The sequence below is a fragment of the Canis lupus genome, chromosome 37 (assembly GCF_048164855.1).
Source record: "Canis lupus baileyi chromosome 37, mCanLup2.hap1, whole genome shotgun sequence".
In the NCBI taxonomy this organism is placed as follows: Eukaryota; Metazoa; Chordata; class Mammalia; order Carnivora; family Canidae; genus Canis; species Canis lupus.
Window position 1 is genome coordinate 2772789 of NC_132874.1, and position 18448 is coordinate 2791236.

An 18448-nucleotide genomic window follows, 5' to 3' on the forward strand; every position below is an offset into this window, starting at 1 on the left:
GTGGATGTACATGGGTCTTTGGCTTCACACACATATATAGGGAAGAACTAAAATGTGTTAAACAGGTTCAGATTAGTGGCCTAGAAAATTATAAGTAAGATACAATGAAGTGAGAGGCTCTTCTTCCCATGCAGATATCATCACTATTCATATATATCCTTTTTAAGAGTGAGTGAGAGAGAGAGAGAGAGAGAGCATGAGCAGGGGCAGAAGGAGAAGCAGGCTCCCCACTGAGCCCACGTGGGGCTCGATCCCAGGACCCCGGGATCATGAGCCGAAGGCAGATGCTTAACTAACTGAGCCCTGACGTGCCCCCATATATTTCTTCAAAGTCAATTATTATCAATCTTTATGAGTTTTCAACAGTAATTTAATAGTTCCTTCTCAAGAGTAGCCTCTGGTCTTAAGGTTGAGGCTCTCCATGTCCTTTCAGAAAAAGATCGGCTATCTTGTAGCCTGGCCTCTGGATGAGCTTATCTTTTTTGTTCTTCATTTATGTAAGCTTTGAGCAATTTCTCTGTGTCTCTGGGTGAGGTGCTAGAGGCACAATGACAAATGATGTCAATATTCTCCTCACCGTGGAAGCCCACATCCTAAATGGAAACACATTCCACATTCCACATATCCACATTCTGAGGATATAATATCCCATGCCTGCTGTGGAACTCAGACTAGAGTACTGAGCAAAAAGATATCATCCATGTCCATATGGAAGGAAGCAAGGCAGTCAGTAAACAAACCACATGTTGAGTGATGGTAAGAAGTGTTAAGGAGAAAAATTAAACAGGAAAGGAAGACTCACTGAAAGGAGACATTTGAGTAAAGTCCTAAAGAGGGGAAGTGAAATGGAGGAATGGGTTTTACGGGAGCAGCAAATGTTAAGTGGTAAACTCCATCATCAATCCCATATTACAATTGAGATGTTAAGTGGTAAACTCCATCATCAATCCCATATTACAATTAGAATGAGCACTAATGGAAGACAATGTCAAACGACAGGAGAGATTTGAGGGAACTAGGTGGCCATGGAAGACCCCATCAAGAAAGTGACATTGGCTTGAGCCTAGCTCTGAAAGTTAACAGGAATTACTACATAAAGAAAAACAGTGAGTGTGTTCTAGGCAAAAGAACCAGCATGTATAAAAAGAAGGTGAATAATAGAGATAATAATATAACATAACCAACATTTGTGCCCTGCTTATTATAGGCCAGTTATCCTTATGACAACCAACCCAGTGGTGAGGGAGCATTATTGCCCTCATTTTAAAATGAGGCAACAGAGACAGAAAAGATATGTAGTAAGATTTAGCATACAGAGAGATTGGCTGGATCTCAATGATCAGGAAATCTTGCAAGATGTGATATGGTTCTTTTCAGAAATTGAAGAGTCATGATTTTGAGGCACACATAAATGAACACGATTATGGAAGTTACTAGCTTTTCATGCAGGGTGTTGAGAGCCTTTCTACCGTGTGTTTTAAGGGAACTTATAAAAGAATAGCAAACAGCAAGGAGAAATTTGATCCAAGGCTAAATCATGCTTTAGTTAAAATGATTCCACTTACAAGACAGAAGGTTATTATCTGGCATTTGACTTCAAATGAAGGCTAATAAGACTGATGAAGTAAAAGCTTCCAAAACACAACAAGGAACCATATAACCAGAACCGGCATGCTCTCCAGGTATGCACAAGAGGAATACTGGGAGGCAGCCTGAGGTTCACCCCCACTTACCTTGCATATTGCTCCATTTCTATCCTAAAATCAATAAGTCCCCAGCATATCAGTTTATCAAGAACTCTAACTAAATACTGCCGCATTTGTAAGGACCTGCTCTCACTTGCCTATTGCTGATTATACTGTGAGGTGAACAGGCTCTATGCCTGGATCCAACCTGGCCAACTCTCTCTCCCAAGTTCCTGGAATCTGGAAGACACCTTTGGCACCCTAGTAAGCTGAGTGGGTTCTCTTGTCTACTTTACTACTGAAAACTCTCTTCCCTGGGTTTTTCTCCAGCAACATTTGATTTGTTTTCCATTATATAATTTGGCACTGAATATGTCGCTGGTGCTGGTTCAGCAATTCCAGGGTCATCGTCCCATTGCTCCATGGAAGGATTTCATAGCATCTGCCGCTGTCCTCTTTATTTATACTCTGATTTCAGCATTGCCATCTATGCCCTGAGATCCTGTGGCTCTCTTTCCCTCTCCCCATTTCTTACTGGCTTCCAACTATCCTCCTTTCCCTAGGCTTGTAACTTCCTTGCTTACCATCATCTCATGTGTGTAGAAGCATCTGCAAACCTTAGTCCTTTGTAGGCATCAAACCCCAGGACTCTCCGCTAATCACAGTAAATACTCCCTGATTCCCAAGCTAGCCAATCTTTCATATTTATTTCCCATTGCATGTGCTTTCCCACCTGGAAAACTCTTAGCAAACAATCCCTCTCCTAGGATTCCAAGCAAATCAGTGAGCCTAGATAATCTTGTCATACCTTATTTTAAAGTTCTGCACCTTTCTCTGTTCTGTCTGAAGGCAATCTCCTAGAAGGTGGTAGCCATGCTTTTCTTCTGGGTTCTTTTTTTTTTTTTTTTTTCTTCTGGGTTCTTAACAAATAGCCTGACACCAAATAGATGTGAGATAACAATGTGTTGAATGATAGCTAATTATTATTATTTCAAGAATCCCTGGCGCTCTTAAAGTTTTGTAATAAAAGAGAAAAGGAAACGTCTTAAAGTACTTGCCTTAAAATTTTTCTGTACTGATGTCCAAACAAGTAAAAAGACAAGCAGGGTAAAAAAGCCAACAAGAAAAATATATATATAAAAAAAAAAAAAGAAAAAAGAAAAATATATATAGTTGACAGTTTTTGGTAGGTTAGGATGATGAATATTGGGTATTTTTTGTTTCCAATTTTTTTAAATAACAAAAGAAAAAATATATGTGTATTAATTTACTGAAGAAGAGCATGCCATCCATTCTCTTAGAAAGAAAAAAATACTTCTAATTGTCTCTGAAAGTTATAAGGAGGCATGACTCTGTTTTTTTCAAGAAGGAACTAAAGAACTAGAGAAGATGGCTAAGCAGAATTTGTTTGGTTTTATTTTGGTTGCTTGTTTTTTATTATCTTTTCTGTAGATTTGAATTCCAAACCCTGTGAATGTGTTACATGTGCAAAATAATAAATTGTATTTACAATGGAGCTTTTGTTTCAAAATATGTAATAGTCAGTACTGAAGAATTCTGAATTTTAGAGCTGGCAAGTACTTAGAGGAAAGACAGTAGCAATTATCTCATTTAAAATAATTTTTGTTGAAGTATTATTTAATATCCAGAAAATTACACATATCTGCAAGCCTCATAGAGGTGGCAATTATAGGATATCCATCATTACAATTGAGATTTATCCCAAAAGGCAAAGGCAATTCTCACTTATACATGAAATCTTAAAAAAACAAATTCATAGAAAGAGAGTAGATTGGTGGTTGCCAGAGGCTGGAAATGTGGGGGAAAGGAGACATTAGGGGACACCTGAGTGGCTCAGTGGTTGAACGTCTGTCTGCCTTTGGCTCAGGACATGATCCCAGGGTCTGGGATCAAGTCTCACATCAGGCTTCTCGCAGGGAGCCTGCTTCTCCCTCTGCTTATGTCTCTGTCTCTCCCTGTGTCTCTCATGAATAAATAAATAAAATATTTTTTTAAAAAAAGAAAGGAGACATTGGTTAGAGGGTTAAAAACTCCCAGTTACAAGATGAATAAGTTCTGGAGATCTAATGCACAGACTATAGTTAACAACACTGTTGCATATACTTGAAGTCTCTAAGAGAGTAGATCTTAAATGTTCTTACCACACACCCACAAAATGGTAATTATGTGAGGTGATGAATATGTTAACTAATCTTATTGTGGTAATAAGTTCACAATATATTTGTATATCAAATTGTCCTGTTGTGCACCTTAAACTTACACAATGTTGCATGTCAATTATATCTCAAAGAGGGAAAAATATAGATAATGTTACTATTTCAGGTCTACTAACAGCCAAGGGAAGTTCGAAAACACTATCAATTTTAAGTTGCCCATGGTTTTCAGAAGTAATAAAAAACGATTCAATGTGTGACTAAGAATCAATTAAATATTCTTTTAATGCAGCTTGTTAGTACACCCAGAATTTCCTAAAAACAGCAATATAGGAAAGAAACATGCTTGTTTATACATATTCCAAGAAGACAAATAAATAAAAGACCAATTTTGAAACATTTATGTGATTTGGGCTGTCTATACTTGCAGTCATGTCAAACTAAAGTTCTCGAAGCTGAATTTCTCAGAGAACAAGTATGAGTCCATTGATGAGAAAGGTATATTACTTTAACTGCAAAAGAAATTGAGGTGGGTGATAGAATAAAGAGATAGAATGTAGAAATGGGCACATAAACAAGTGAATTTCATAAGGAACAAAATGAAAACAAAGTTTAGATTTTAAAAATAGATGGAGAAACTAGTATATGTATTCACTACACCAATGTATGCAATAACAGTAAAGATGTTATGTGACTGAGCAATCATTCGATAACACAACCTTTTTGAAAGACTAAGAAATGGCACCATTTACTGTGAAGAATACATTAAAGTGCATTAATTGTGGGAAACTATTAATATAACTGAAATATAAAAACTGTGCAGCAGATGATTTTTTAAAAACTTTTCTGATAATATTGCATAGTATAATACATAGTATCTTATTTCTATCAAGAATATTCATAAACACAAATGTAACCATAACAAAAATATTTATTTTTAAGTATTTATTTATTTATTTTTGAGAGAGAGAGAGAGAGAGAGAGTGAATGAGCAGGGTGGGGGAAGGGAGGAGCAGAGGGAAATTGAGAGAATCTTAGGCAGACTCCACACTGAGCGCCATATTGGGCTCGATCTTACCACCCTGAGAACATGGCCTGAGCAGAAATCAAAAGTCAGATGCTTAACCAACTAAGCCACCCAGATGCCCTGAAACAAAAATATTTATAAAATAATTACCTTTATTACATGAGATATACTCTGAGATTTTCAATTCTTTTGAATAAAGCCTTGGTCTTTCCTATTATAGTTCATTTATCAAGAAGGTTCTTCATAGCCGTGCAAATTGATTTCACTGGTATATCAAGATTTGTGCTTTGCAATACTCTGGATCTATGGTAACAGCTACCCAGAACCCTCCAGGTGACCAAAGGCACATATAAGATAGTCTCAGCTAATGAGAGAGCTCTACCTAATGCCTCAGCCCTGGTATTAGGTCCAAGAGTTGGGCATGCACCCGGAACTGGGCCAGTAAGAGTCCTTCATGAGACTCTCTGATCTAGAGCCTGGACAGGACACTTTTTCTTGTCTTATGGTGAAGATGTAAGGGTAATATTCCAGACTGCCAGGCAAAGGATTTTTCCCACTTGAAGACTAAAAGAAGGAAAGTGATATGTAAGAAGACAGTAGAAATGAGAGCCTGGGGTTGTGAGGGAAGAAGAGAGGTTGGGGAGGTAGAGGAAAGAGGGAAACGATAGAAAGTGAGAGAGGGTCAGAGAGAGGCAGAGAGAAGTGAAAAGAAATGGGTGCCAATGGGGCACAAATCCTGACTTCCAGGCATGTGGTCTGCAAAGCTGTGCTAGTTCATCCATTGTCCTTTCCATTCCGTCTGCTCTTCCACCCTAGCTGTTTTCTGTCCTGAAGCTGGTCTCACATGGCCTTCTGCATGGTGATCCATATAAGTCTAACATGTGAGCCCCAACCTTTCACTTGACACCATGAAAACCACCCCTAACACAAGAGCCAGTGAAGTGGTCTTAACCTGCAATCCTGATCCTCCTCCTCATGATGAGATTAATTTTGCTCTTAATCTCACTCAGTTGCTGGAGGATACACAGAAAGTAAGGGAGAGATAGAGAAGAAGCTTAAAATCCAGTGAAAGGATGAATTTTTGCTCTTTGTCAAAGTAACATAAAAAAAAATAAAAGTTTATGATTAAACAGGACCAGTCTCCTTAAAGAGCTTGGAGACACAATCAGAGCATTCCAAATTTCATTTTTATGGGCACAGCTCTCTAATATTTGCCTCTGTGGCTCTGAGTCCATCTAAGGGTATGAAACAGGTAATTTGCTCCTCAAGTCTTTCTCATTTTCCTACTCTTTTTCTAAAATTGATCATGACTACTACTTCCAAGGCCCTTCTTATTTCTCTACATTTTTACCAGAAGTGTGTTATCCGACTCTTAGATTTCTGAAATCTGAACATTAAAAATAGCCTTGCTGTTTTCTCTTACTATACATTAAGTTAAACATCCTTTTGTAAGTCATCAAAAATTACAGCCTTGTCTAGAAATGTCTTTATCTCACCTGCCCTCTAAAATTATAGTGTAGATATATATGGAATTCTAGATTGAGAAGGGTTTTGCCTTTTTTGAAAACAAAGTGTTTTTGCCTTTTTCAAAAGCAATTTCATGATGTTATTCCATTGGTTTGGCTCCTATTGTTGTTAATGCTAAAAATCATAAATGTATTTCATGATATTAATTAAAGAAGAAAATAACTATGTGTCATTTAGAAGTTGTTAAGTGGATAGTTACTAATATTTTATATTTAATTTTCATTAATATCTGTTAGTAACATATGTCAAATAAGTCTGTATATTATCCTTGAGAAACTCAAATCCACTATTATTTTTTTAATCATTGTGTCCAACTATTAGACAATACATTTTGAGAAGAAATTTAACTACTGCAAGCAGTAAGGCAAAATAATCCTGTAGTTTGTATACAAGAGTGGTTCTGCTATTGGCACCCTGTGACTCCGCACATCCCCACGTGGGCCACCAGGTAGGGCTTTGGCAGGACTCAACTGCACTGTGATCCATCTTGGCAGACTACCCTGTAGTCCTCCTTAGAGCATGTGAAGAGGCATTCACCAGGAACTGTCTCAGGTCCTTTCTCATCAGCCTCCCCAGCTACATGTTGAGGGAAGCCTCTATAAGGCAATTTCTTCTTATCTGCCTCTCTGGTTCCAGGGAGGCATAGGACTTTCTATCTCTACCCTTTGGGCACAAATACAGGCTATAAATTTGCTTGGCCATAGTTTAGTTGGCTTTTCAATGACAGACCAACCCAGTACTTGTGTCATTTATCATATGCCCATTCCAGGTCCCTCTCATCCTGTGAAACTAGGAAAACAAGAAGGTGACACCATATTGATCTTGCTTCTGGTATCTGTATAAGCAATAAGGTGTTTACATCCATTTGGGCTATTGTCTTCCTTCTGACAAAATATATTAAAATATATTTAAATATATTATATAAATATAAATATATAAATACTGGCTCAGTCAGTAGAGCATCTGACTCTTGATGTCAGGGTTTGTGAGTTTGAGCCTCACACTAGGTGTAGAGATTACTTTAAAAATAAATGAATAAATAAGTAAAAATCTTTCTTTAAAATAGTAGAAAAGAAAAGTTTTATTAACTATTTCAACTTTACAGGACCCTGGACAGTCCACAAACAGGTAATACCAAGAGATATTTGTATTAGAAATACAAGCACATTGGTAACTATGAACTGAAAATGTTGATGGCTCTGAAAAGAACCTTTGTCTTAGGTTGTTCAAGTCCTCTTAACAGCAGTTCATTTGTATAGAGCTGGAGTATTGGTAATGGCCTTAAGGTCTTCAGATATAGCCTGGTTAGTGAATTCCTCAGGTCAGAGCAGATGCATAGACAAATTGGTCCAGCACCTGTTACAATGAGCCAAGTGGGAAGCATACGCTACTGTGCACTCGAAGATTTCTCTTACAAAATAGTTCTCAATACACACAACATTGGATGAAATGCCCATGGTGGGGTATACCCGTTTCAAGATGTTACTAAACTAGACAGACATCTACTTGTCTCTAGAATATCTCTCCTGCAAATCTTCTGAGTTTTGGTGAAAGTTTTCTTTTCAGAGATGGCAAAAAATTTCTCTTGGAGTCATTTATTGAAATACTAAAATCCTGAAATAAAGACCTAGGCATCATAAATCCAGCCTCATACCACTACTTTAAGAGAATGATGACATTTGATATCAAATGAGATCTATTTAGTTGCTGTATTCAAATGAGTATTGGTGCAACCCAGTCTCTGGATGAAAAGCAAGAATGACAACATGTAAATGAGCTGTTTGAAATTCACTCTGATTGGATAGTGTTTTTTTTTTAATTTTTTTTTAATTTTTTATTTTTTATTGGTGTTCAATTTACTATGTTAATACTTGTTAGGCACAACCCAGAAAGCAAAAGGCAACCAGAAAGTTACACACAAACAGCTGAGTGTGACCTCTACCAAGAGCACTTTGAGAGCACTCTCTCTCTCTCTCTCTCTCATAAAAAAAAAAAAGTAAAGGATAATAAATTAATTAATTAGTAAATAAAAAGTAAAGGATAGAGATTACCATTTCATAAGTGATACCTTAGAGCACATGCTCATAGTACTTATAATACAATCTTGGAAACAAAAAACTGCAAAAAACCTATTTACTCATAAGAAAAGGTATTAAAGTTGAGAGAAATTTATGTTAATTTACTAGTTGACTGGGTAAATGAAAACCAATGAATTATTAGCAAAAAACGCATTAACTAGAACTTTAATTTTAAAAACTAAGATGGCTCTAAAAAACATCTTTGGTTCATGATATTCAAGTTCTGGTCAAAGCAACTGATTTGTAGTCAGTATACTTGTTGATGGCATTGATCTCCTTGAACACTGCCTGCTTGGCAAATTCTCCAGGCAATAGGAAGCAGACGGTCTTTTGAATGGCCTGGAGGTAATGGCAGTCACCTGTGGTGATGTGCCAGGTGAGAGGGGCAGCAGCCATCCGCTCAAAGACCCATTGCAAAAGGAATTGATAATGCACATGGCCTTGGACAGAATGCTAGTGTATATGCTTCAACATCCTGATCTGTCGTGAGGAATGCAAAACTGGAGTCCAGTGGAGAAATGGGTATATCTTACCATTAATCCTCAGAGTATTGAAATGCAATTACAAGCACACTTTGGAGATATTGTGAGTTCTGCTCCAAACCACCATAATAAAGTGAATATTGCAACAAAAGGAGTCAAATTAATTTTTGTTTTCCCAGAGCATAAAAAAGCTATTTTTATACTATACCAGAGTCTATGAGGTATACAATTGCATTATGTCTAAAAATACAAAGTACATACCTCATTTAAAAAATACTATATTGGTAAATAATGCTAACCATCATCTGAGCTTTCAGTGAGCAATAATCACTGATCACAGATCATCATAACAAATATATATATAATGAAAAAATTTGAAGTATTGCAAAAATTATCAAAATATGACAAAAATACCAAGTGAGCAAACACTGTTGGAAAAATAGCAGTGACAGATTTGCTCTATGCAGGGTTGCCACAAACCTTCCATTTGTAAGAAATGCAATATCTGTGAAGTGCAAAAAGTGAAGTACAATAAAATGAAGTATGTATATGGTTAAGCAATTATTTTTATTTCTTTATTTTTGAGAGAGTGAGTGTGAGTGGGGAGAGACAGAGGGAGAGAGAGAATCGTAAGCAGTCTCCATGCCCAGTGCAGAGCCTGATGCTGGGCTCTATCTCACCACCCTGAGATCATGACCCAAGCTGAAATCATGAGTCCAACGCTTAAGTGACTGTGCCACACACGTGCCCCTGTTAAGCAATAATGTTTTTGGAGGATTCTTTTTCTTTCTTTCTTCTTTCTTTCTTTCTTTCTTTCTTTCTTTCTTTCTTTCTTTCTTTCTTTCTTTCTTTCTTTTCCTTTTCTAAAACTTTGTTTTATTATTTTTTACATGAATAAATTGAATTTTAATGAATTCACAGGGTTTTTTTTATTTTATTTTAAAGATTTTATTTATTTATGAGAGACACAGAAAGAGGCCAAGACACAGGTAGAGGGAGAAGCAGGCTCCATGCAGGGAGCCCGATGCGGAACTCGATCCCCGGTCTCCAGGATCCTGGGCTGAAGGCGGCGCCAAACCGCTGAGCCACCCGGGGTGCCCCACGGGGTTTTTTGTTTTTTTTTTTTTTTTAAGTACACTTGACATGTAACATTATACTGGTGTAAGGTATATAACACAATGATTCAATATTTGTATATATTGTGAAGTGATCATCACAATAAGTCTAGTTACCATTTGTCCTCATGCAAAGTTACAAAAAAATATTTTTCTTGTGATGAGAACTTGCAAGATCTATTCCAGGCTAATCTTTTTGAAATGCCAGAGAAAAACATTGAATCTGAGAGATTTAATAAAGCAGAGGCATTATAATTTTAAAAAGCTTATAAAATATGTGTACTAGAAAGAAAATTTCAACCCTTTTGACCTACAGTAAATAGTATACGTTTTTACACTGTGATGCAGTACTAACATACAGGTTCATTATGTAGATATGTGTATGTGTTTCAGAACCAAAATTTCATGAAACAATCTTAACTCTTATTAAGTAGGATGCATTGTCAGTCATTCCATTCTATTTTATCATAGTCTATTTTGTTATTAAAAAAAAAACAACACCCACATATGCTGCTTATGAAGCATTAAATTGATTTTACCAGAGTAGTGACCTGTAATTTGAAAAATCTTGGGATGTTGGGAACAGCCAATCAGAGTACTCGATGCTTTGGTTGAAATGGTGGCACAGTATCTTGTGCTTAGCAAATCCCACTCTTTCTGGGATTTCAGACCTGCAGCTTAACCATGCTGCTTTTTCTTTCTTTTTATGGTTATGAAGAATGAGACTCCAGAATTGTCTGCAGAAATGTCTGTTGACTCTTGGAGAAGATTAGGAAAAGGAAGTGGAAGAAGACAGAAAAAATGAGTTTGACGTGTTTTCATTTTGTTTGGTTGGGAGAGATTTAGATACTGTCAGTGGTATCCAGCACTGTGCTTGTTACTACTGTGCCTCCTGTCACAGTCTTCACCTTCTCTTTTTCCTTTCTTCCAAAACCATTTTAGTTGGATTCCAGTCACTTCGAAGCACAAGTATCTGACATCTAGAAGCCACAACTAACTTTTTTAATAACATTTTTAATTTAAAAAAAAAAACTTTTGGGATCCCTGGGTGGCGCAGCGGTTTGGCGCCTGCCTTTGGCCCAGGGCGCGATCCTGGAGATGCGGGATCGAATCCCACGTCAGGCTCCCGGTGCATGGAGCCTGCTTCTCCCTCTGTCTATGTCTCTGCCTCTCTCTCTGTGTGTGTGTGACTATCATAAATAAATAAAAAATTAAAAAAAAAAACTTTTAAAAGATTTTATTTATTTATTTGAGAGAGTGAGCGAGCATGCAGGTGAGAGAGAGCATGAGGTTGGGGGAGGGGCAGAAAGAGAGGGAGACATAGGCTCCCTGCTCAGCAGGGATGCAGGGCTTGATCCCAGGACCCAAGATCATGCACGATGTTAGCTGAAGGCAGACACTTAGCCAATTGAGCCACCCAGGTGCCCCAAAGCCACAACTAATTGAGTACAATCAAAACTCAAGTTTGCAGTGCAATGGTCAATAAATGAGTTTGGTCCCTAATCCTCCTTTGTAGAAACAATGAAGGTCAATGATCTTGGTCCTCATCCTGGCTCAGCACTGAAAAAGAAGTGAGAATCTGAGCGGGAAAGGGAAAGATCAAAAGGGATTGAACCAGGGGCACCTGGGTGGCTCAGTGGCTGAGCATCTGCCTTTGGCTCAGGTTGTGATCCTGGGGTCCTGGGATCATGCCCCACATCGGGCTCCCTGTGGTAGCCTGCTTCTCCTTCTGCCTATGTCTTTGCCTCTCTCTGTGTCTCTCATGAATAAATAAATAAAATCCTTTAAAAAGGGGGGGATTGAACTGCTTCAAAAGCTTTAATATAAATTTTGGAAACTAAAAGAAGCCAAGTCAAGCCTGAAGCAAACTCCTCATCTTCATAAAGATAGCAGAGGACAAAGTAACAACAACAAAAAGAAGATAGAAACTACCCTTCACACTTTTCTCCAAGATTTGAAATCTAGCTACACATTAAATGACCAACACGGTCACTGAGGGATAATAAACAAAAATGTTTCAGATAATATTTAAAATGCCAGTGTCTCACACACACACCAGGCCGAGTGACACATCCAATCTCTGCCCTTCTCTCCCAAGACAGGCTCTAGGAATCAGGAAGCCTATTAACCCACACATAAGTAGTAATTCACACTTAGGTTGTGGAAATATATTCTTCCATTTGGAAACAACACCATCAACAGAAATCATTAAGCAAGTACAATTTGACGTCCTTAAAGATAGAGCAACAAAGTTAATGGAAAAACTAGTGTCGCCTCCAAATAGATGAGTATTAGTATAAATATTTAAATTACATAAATTAGTAACAACAGAAATATTTGGTGAATAATATTCTTTTATTAATTTTTTTAAAAATTCCAGTATAGTTAATATGCAGTGTTATATTAGTTTCAGGTACACAATATTCAACAATATTTAACAATTCTATACATTATTCAGTGCTCGTCATGAGAAGCGTGTGCTCTTTAATCCCCATCACCTATTTCACCCATTCCCCCCAGAATGTTGTAATATTCTTACACCAAGAATTGGATGTAGGAAAAACAAAGTTTTCTTAGAAATGACAAATATACCCAGATCCCCAGGGTGATTGGATTCCTAATTCTATATCTAGCAAGTTACTTAACCTCTCTGTAAAATGGGCATAGTAACAGTACCTTCCATAGAGATTTGTTGTGAGTGAGCAAGAAAAATGCTCTCATGTGTAAAGTGTTCAGAACAGTGTCCAGTACATATTTAGTATTAAATAAGTGAATCCATCTAAAGGAATCACTGAAAAAGGTGTGAGGGGTGGAGAAAAATAAAAATTGGAAAGTAAGAGACAACCACTCTTTATTTGAAAATACATTTAGCTAGCAAGTATTAAGGAAAATCATGTTGGAATAGTGATCAGAATTGCGTTAAACCTTTGGATTATATGAGGAGACCTGAGATTTTTACATTTTTGAAAGTTACTGTCCATGGAAATGTCATGTCTCTATACTTAGTATTTAGTTCTACTTTAACAGCTTGCAATAAAGTTTTACAATTTTCTACATAAAGATGTGCCATATTTTTGTTAGATTTATTCCTAGGCCTTATTTCCTTTTGTTGCTTTTCCTTATGTACTTTTATTGTAGTTGTGAATTATAGCACTTTTTATAAGATCTTTTTTTGGGGTGCTGGTAACTAAAAATGCAATATAAATGTCACGTTGATATCTGTCAAATTTGCTAAATGCTTATGAATTATAATAATTTATGAATAGGATTTTAGTTTCCCATGTGGACAATCATATCTATCAATAATTATAGTTTTACTTCTTTTCCAATCATTTCACATATCTTTCTTGTGTGATTGTATTGGTTGTGCTTTCCAACACGGTGGTGAATAGATGTAGTAGTGAGCACCTCTTTTATGTACCTAATTTTAACAGTGGGTTCACCTTTGAGTGGAATGTTTGTTCTAGGTTTTATACTCTTTAATCTGAATTTAGTTTTATTCTTAGTTTCCAGGGAATGCTTTTCCTTTTCCTTTTGGTGAATTGCACATAGTAATCTTGTTGAAATATTTCCTTGTCATAGATTACTACCTCTAACTTTTTAATTTAATCATTTTTTATTCTTTTGGATAAGTTAGATTTTTAATACCTTTCAGTTATGAGTAGCATTACATGACAGTTCAGAGGTGTTGTTAATAATAATGATAATGATAATAACAATGATAATGATAATAACAATGATGGCAATTGACTTTTCCTTATTGGTTTTCTATTACATGTAAGGTACACTGTGTGGTTTTGCCTAGTTGTATGATTTATCCTTGTTTCTTTCAATAATCTCCAAGTAAATGAGTGTCAACAGGTAAAATACATTTGTTCCAAGTCCCACGCAATAAGTAAAGATGCCTAGATAAAAACTTAGTGTGATATATAAAAATTTATAACCCATGCTGGTCAGAAAATGTGATCGTTATAATACAATACAAATAGCCATTTTATTTTGTTTGCTTTCCTATCTGGAAGCGCATAACATGTCATTCCATTAGCATTCTTAATTTTCTTCCATATCTTCTCTTGAAAATTATATTTGTCATAATTGTATTTTTTTTTCCTATGGATGCTATCCTTCATAGTATATGATTTTGCACTTTCAGCTAGGTACTCCTGGTACTGGAGTTGCTAACATAGGAGCCATTGAAGCTGGAAAGTAGACTGGAAGAAAGCCATGTCTAAGGAAAGGCAAGGAGTATTTGCCATGTAGCAATCCAGCACATAACTGAATTCGTTGTATAGCTGACAGACCCACCATGCTGCTCAGCTGATAAAAGACAAAGTAATAGAGATGAAGTCTCACTGTGCATTTGATGACCACATTTACCCCAAACAGGAGTTTGACTTGGAGAGAAAAGGACTTGCCAGAACCATGATGAGGACTTAAGGTTCTAAGCAGACATAACGATAAGCATGTGGGTTCATGGTTTAAAGTGTGCTTCAGAGGCACCTGGGTGGCTCAGTCAGTTAAGCATCTGCCTTCAGCTCAGGTCATGACCTCAGGGTCCCCAGGTGGGGCTCCCTGCTCAGCAGGAAGTCTGCTTCTCCTTCTCCCTGTGCCCCTCCCCCTGCTCATGTGTGCTCTCTAGCTCCCTCTCTCAAATAAATAAATAAAATCTTTAAAAAACTCAAAGCGCATTTGCAAAAGCAGCCAAGCCCCAGGGAATAACCATTATTATTTTTAGTAAAGTCTTTTGCTTCAGGATTTAAGCTCATCTGATGTGTTTGCTTGACAGCTGCTGCTACACCGCCTGGGTGTAGGGTCACTGCTGGACATTAAGAGGTTTGGGGCAGAGTGTGCACAGGAGAGGTTATTTCCTCTGCTGAGGCCCCTCCCGGCTTTCTAGACTAGAAACAACAGGCTTTTTATGATCATGAAAGGATGGTGCACTGGAGTCCTAATGAAATATTATCCAGAATCAGAGCCAATATCATGGTGCATTGTCATGCTGCTAATTATTAATGATAGTTGTCTACGTCTTATGAAAACAACCCTGAGGATAATGTGAATTCATATCAAAGGAGAAACATGCACTTTATCTTCTCTAATAATTCGCATGACTAAAACAAAGTAATTTAAAAACCAATCTTTTTCAAAAGCAAAACATAAATTTGAAAGAGGTGGATATTACAATCTATAACTTGAAATATTTCAACCTATATTCCAATTTTTAAAAATTAATTATAGGCGTTAGCAAAGTTGGATTTTTCCCATGCAACAACAACACGAGTCTACTTCTACCCAGTCCGATTTGTAGAATGGAAGAACAACCAACCCACAGACATTTTAAAATGAAGTTAAAAATTAAATCACAAAACCAAAGTCACATTTTCTGACTTGGATACTGATTCAGAGTTGCAATATTTCACATGATATTTGAATTCAGAAGTTGTTACTCATTTATTGCAGGGTCCAGAGTCCCTCAAAAATGACTCAGGGAAAAATCTTTTATACAGGAAGGTGAAAGTGACATCCCCTCCCCTGGCATAATGAACTTAGACCTCTGTGCTAAAATTCCCAAAGTGCAAGGGACAAATCCATTTTTCCTTTCTCTTCTTATCTTATAAAGACTATTAAAAAACTTATCTGAAGGAAGTATGAGGATGACATATAATGAATGAATGCTTGGAAAACAGTAGCTGTAAATCCCCAAGACCTGGGGTTCCTCCCTCTGAATTCCTGAGCTCAGTGACGGACTCTGCCAGGCTCACACACCACCCCTCCCTCCCCCCCCCCCCCCAGCCAGGGTACTGGGAGATGGTTTACTTCCCCACAATACACTTCAAAAGGTATAAAATCAGAAGGAGATCTCCTCTGGGAGATCTAAGAAGGAACTTAAAATCAAGGTGATGAACAGGATCTGAAGTAAGGCAAGCTCCCAGAAGCGCAGAACTGGGTTTAATTTTCCATGGCTAGAGATGGACTCGAATGTTCTCACAGAGAAAGGTGTGCAGGCACTGAGCTCACAGGGAGCAGGAAATGAACTATATACATAAAGCTGGGAATCTGAAAGAATTGCCTCATCCCTGAGATGAGGATAAGCAAAACTACCAACAAGTGTGAAAAGCAGTGAGGATGTTTTCAACCACATGGGAGTATAGATGAAAACGAGCCAAGCAAAAGAAATTGAGAGGGCTTGGCTTCCACTCTGCCCATGTGGGTGTTCCGAATTCATGTTGCCTATTGTCCAAAGTGAGTTATAGAAAAATCCATACCGCATGACAAGTATACAAATTGAGAAACAAGACAAAGCATTCTTTTATATAGTTTAGGAACACACCTATAGGTAGTAAAAATCAAAGAGTATGGAGAAATCTCACCAAATTTTTGTGAAATGTTTTTATTGTGTCTGTGGGCGCATGCACACGTCCATGAGCACAAAAGAGGACCAAAGAAAGCAAGAATGAAATCCAAGTTTATCTGTGATATTATAACTCTTGTATTTCAAAGAAAAAAATCAACAGAATTTCAAAGGGAAAAAAACATATGCAAAATAGAAAAAAAAGTATTAGACTTTTGTATTTATTTTTTTTAAGATTTTATTCATTTATTTATCCATGAGAGACACACAGAGAGAAAGAAGCAGAGACATAGACAGAGGGAGAAGCAGGCTCCGGGGTCACGACCTGAGCCAGAGGCAGATGCTCAACTACTGAGCCACCCATGCATCCCTAAACTTTTGTATTTAATTATAATCTTTCTTTCTTTTACTTTCTTTCTTTCTTTTTCTTTCTTTCTCTCTTTCTTTCTTTCTTTCTTTCTTTCTTTCTTTCTTCTTTCTTTCTTTTCTTTCTTTCTTCTTTTTCTCTCTCTCTCTCTGCTTTTCAGAACAGAACTATAGTCATTAAAGATACCATAAAGCAAAGCAAAAACTGCATGTCTCAGGTTTTGAGGAGACACAAGATGCTCACACCAGCAGAGAAGTAGGCAGAGCCGCATAAGGGCTTCAGATTCCAACTTCTCCAGGCACATTTCTGAAAACTTCCTCAGAGGCTGCTTGACATGGAACCACTTTTCCTTCAACTTCTAATTTGATAAATTTGTTAATGATTAGCAGTCCCAGCCCCAGGGTAACAAGGAGTCCTCAGCGGGTCTGCCAGCGAGGAAGGGCCAGAGGGCGAAGAAGGAGCGGGTACTAAGTTGAAGTCATCCAGCAGATACTAAGTCGGTAAGTCACTTGCCCTGGTGTTGATATGAAAACTCTCTAAAGGTCCTTTCTGTGTAACAAACTAACAATTTTATAAACTCCCAGATTCCCAGGCTTTCTCATATTGATTTTTGAAAAGGTGAGTGAAGATATAACAACCCCTATTTCCTTAACAAGGCAAAAGAGAGGTATAAACTGGGAGCTAAAGTTCTGTGTCTGATCATCTGTAAACATGCTTAAAATGTTAACTGTGCAAGACACTTCCAAGAAACAGGCACTCTAGTGAGGTGTATAAGGGTTAATTTAGGGGCACTTGGATGGCTCAGTGGTTGAGTGTCTGCCTTTGGCTCAGGTCATGATCCTGGGGTTCTGGGATTGATTCTGCATAAGGTTCCCAGTGAAGAACTTATTTCTCCCTCTACCTGTGTCTCTGATTCTCTCTGTGTGTCTCTCATGAATAAATAAATAAATAAAATAAAATAAATAAATAAAAGCTGAATTTAGGGGATTACATTCAGGGGCTTGGAAACAAGTATCAGACCTTCTATTTATCAACTGGCTGACCTGGATAAGGAGGTCAAAATCTCCATTTAGGGTGGATGTGAACTGTTAGGTACAGTAATTAGCAACAGCAGCTAGCATAACTTGTTATACCAATAGCCAGTGGGACACACTGGAAGAGCTGTAGGATGTGCAAAGATATATTTCAGATAAGAAAAAACGGGAAACCACATCTCCATCCCTTACGTGAAGATTCGCTGTCACCAAGAGGTCTGTACTGGGCCTTTCATCTGAGAGACTTACTGTGGCAACAGACAACTCCTGGTGTCCCAAAGGACTCTGACCTTTTGTAATCAAGTCTGTCCTCTTGATTTTCCTCCCACATCAAGTAGGTTCCAGGGCTTTGACACAGATAGGGCTGGGGGTGGTTCCGGTCCAAAATGGCATCTGGAGGAATGCTGAGTCATGAAGCAAGGAAATGAGGGAAAGCTAACCAAACCAAGATGGCAGGGGGTAGAAGGGGAAATGTAGAGATGAGGTAATGAAGGTCACTAAGATCAACAGAAGATGGAGGATGGGCTGAAGGTAACTGAAAGGAGACAATCAGGGAGAGTTCGTAAGGCAGGAATATAGAAGTTGGAACCTTCTGATGGTACTTGTG

General features: G+C 37.6%; 1 protein-coding gene across 4 annotated transcripts in view; it reads left to right on the forward strand.

Annotated features, from left to right (window-relative positions):
* Positions 1 to 638: 638 nt before the first annotated feature.
* The window catches only part of SLC17A3 (solute carrier family 17 member 3), a 40028-nt gene continuing 22218 nt past the window's right edge, over positions 639 to 18448 (forward strand). The window contains exons 1-2 of one of the 4 annotated variants that reach the window (XM_072814084.1): positions 639 to 756; positions 17194 to 17307. The gene's annotated coding sequence lies outside the window, so the exon portion shown is untranslated. Of the gene's footprint in view, positions 757 to 1663; positions 1683 to 17193; positions 17308 to 18448 lie in introns of those variants that run through there. The other 3 variants (XM_072814083.1, XM_072814081.1, XM_072814082.1) reach the window with 3 other exon arrangements.